General features: G+C 34.6%; 1 protein-coding gene across 1 annotated transcript in view; it reads right to left on the reverse strand.

Annotated features, from left to right (window-relative positions):
* The window catches only part of LOC107653267 (signal transducer and activator of transcription 5B-like), a 37223-nt gene extending 35514 nt beyond the window's left edge, over window positions 1-1709 (reverse strand). Inside the window, exon 1 of the mRNA XM_016439935.1 lies at window positions 1585-1709. The gene's annotated coding sequence lies outside the window, so the exon portion shown is untranslated. The remainder of the gene's footprint in view (window positions 1-1584) is intronic.
* Window positions 1710-3078: the final 1369 nt, after the last annotated feature.

The following is a 3078-nucleotide window of genomic DNA, read 5'->3' on the forward strand; positions in this document are numbered from 1 at the left end:
CACAACCTGATTAATATTCATGAATCCAGTAGCTCATTAATCCTTAGTGCGTTTTATATTGTTCTTATTAATTCGTATCATTACTATCTTATCAGTATTTTAGATTTTTTTGTATTTTTTTTTTACAAAAACACTGAATGACCAAAAAAGTACCACCTACAGTCCGAAGTTCAGTTAAAATGACAAATATGCATTCATAAATGGTTAACATGGCGGCACCCATCACCCGGCATAGATCAACTAACACGGTCGATATAAAAGTGTTTAAACTAACGTTCTGAATGTCCTTGCTACGTTTCTGAGCATTGATCGTGTTAGGATCCTTGCTGTCTATGGGAGGGTCAGAGAGCTCTCAGACTTCATCAAAAATATCTTAATAATATATAATGAGTAATTAATGACAGAATTTTCATTTTTGGGTGAACTGTCATCACATTACTTCTTGACGTCGCTTGTTTAATTCAGTGACCATCCTGAAAATACACAGTTATTTTTTTGTGCACTTTTGTGTTTAAACAGCTGAACTTCTGGCAGTCCCGTCAATCGGTCAAAAAAAAAAAGAAGCTTAAAACACGGCTTCGGCTTCATTCATCACACTAGAAATGGAATGTCAAGTCAAGTGCACTTCATTGTGGGATACATTTTTTTTGGCAAAGGTCATCCAGATATTCTATGCATACATGAACTGTGTGCATACAGTATTTATTCTATGAAACTGTAGACACAATACAAGTAGTATGTTGTTCAAAAAGCATTCAAGTTAAACATACTGCAAAAAAAAAAAAAAGAACAGAACAGAACAGTATGGTCGTGTTTCAACTAATTGTATGTTTTTGACAGGCTAACGATGTCCAAAGATGCTGCATATGCCCACACATGCTAAAGAGTATCATGGTATTTTCTATGAAGCATGTAAGTTAGTACTGTAATTCCACCATGCTACCACCACTGTACCATAGTAAATCACAGTACTGTTTGTATGGGTATGACGCCAAAAACTGATATTTAGGTAGCTAGCTCAAAAGCTTTTGAGATACACGAATTAATTAAGCTAATATAATATTATTTTTAATAAAAATGTGTTTGTATTCCTGTTTTTGAACCAGACTATACAACATTAGCACACACAAACATTAGCATCAACACAAACTTGTTGCTTTAAACTCAAGAAATTAGTAAAATCTAAGACTACAGGCAAACTAAAATGAAACATTACCGAAATCATGTTTTACGGTATGAAACCTCTACACATTACACATTTATTTTCAGACGATGAATTTGACGGCTCGTGAAATGTTTAGTTAGCATTAGCACTTAGCACTGGCAGCTAGCATTAGCTCGACTCTAAGGATTAAACATACAAACACAAGTGTTTAAAACTTTACCGTTTACATCTGACAGTTTACCAGTGCCATTTACCATATAAACCTGTATTTGTGGCTGGATATATGATACATTATCACTCACTGGAGCAGTTTAACGTCTGCTAAGCTAACTAGTAAAAGTACTTCATAATGCACAGTCAGCTGAAACCAGTCCCATTAAGAACAACTCAATAATAAAGGTGATAAAACATGTGCTCACAGCATTAACGGAGACCTGCAGCAGAAGGATCTGATGATGATTTGTAGACGTTAAACGTTTGACAGAGTTTATCCATCCATGAGCTCAACTGTACAAAAACACCGTAGCAACTCTTGAGCTGAACACACCTACACTGACATCTGCTGACCACCACAAGTTCTTATTTTATTTTGTTATTTATTATTTAATTTAATTTTTTTATTAAATCAAATGTTTTATTTTTGTTAAACTATTTAATTAAATTATTAATCTTCTTTTTTTATATACTAGAGTTTAGATTGTTTTGTTAATGTGTCTACTGAATGTGTTGATGGGGTTGTCATTGTCCTTTTTTTTCTTTTTTCCAATTATCCAATTGTGAAGCACTAAGGTCAGCTCTGTTGTTTTTAAATGTGTTATAACAAATAACAAACGTGCTATAACAAATACAATTATATTATTTTATTTTCACCAAGCGAATTAAATATAAATAATTAAATAATTAAAGTTAAATAGTTATAATGAATAAAAATAATAAAGAATACACTAAATAAAACTCAGTATAATCAATAAATCAGTCAATCTTTTGTTCCTATGTCTCCTGTAAATGTGACAAGTTGGTTAAATAATATCATGGTGGCTCAATTTAATGTGTATCAGAATCATAGACTGTAAAAAAGATGGACGACGCGTCTCCTATCCCTTCCACTATAGAAAAGTGAAGCCAAAGCATCTCAGTACGGCCGCTGACATCTTGAGTAAATTACGTCATTTGGAGCAGGAGTCTGCGCAGTAGAGATTCGTCTGCGCAGCAGTGTCGTGGAGCCGCGGTATCAAACTCCCGCCCAAACTCCCGCAGACCCAATCAACCATAACGACACGCCCCGTTTTTATAGCATCAAATTACTAGCTAAAATCAAACTTATCACAAAAACGAACAATTGAACATATATCAGCGTGATAACAACTACCTTTAATGACCAAAACTATCTTTTGGAAAATTGTATTGGAAGTGTAATTAATTTTTTTATTTTGACTCAAGTCCCATTCGTTTACATGGAGAGGGCGGGGTTTATGACCTGTACTGCAGCTAGCCACCAGGGGGCGATCAAAGAGCCCGCAGCTTCACTTTTAAGGACGTGTGAGGCACACCCGATCAGAATAGGGTTTTATTGGTCAGAAAAGACTGATAGTGAACAGTCACTCCTACACTGAACAGCATTAAATATACAATGCAGGCCTTAATATGGGACATTAACATACATACATTAGAAATTTAGTATGTATAAGAGTAATGGGGCAAACATATTATTGTGAGAAAGGGATAAGCAGGAAAGTACATCAGTATATGGACATATGAGACAGTAAGCAGAGTTCTTACAGTTTGTGAGAAGTTTGTTACGATTGGAAGCTGTCCAGAGACACGTATAAGCTGAATGTCAGTTATCATTCAAAGACGTGGGTTTTGAAAGGATAAAACACTAAATAAATAAATACATAAATCACCCACACATT

The sequence above is a fragment of the Sinocyclocheilus anshuiensis genome, unplaced genomic scaffold (genome assembly GCF_001515605.1).
Source record: "Sinocyclocheilus anshuiensis isolate Anshui unplaced genomic scaffold, SAMN03320099.WGS_v1.1 scaffold151, whole genome shotgun sequence".
Classification (NCBI taxonomy): Eukaryota; Metazoa; Chordata; class Actinopteri; order Cypriniformes; family Cyprinidae; genus Sinocyclocheilus; species Sinocyclocheilus anshuiensis.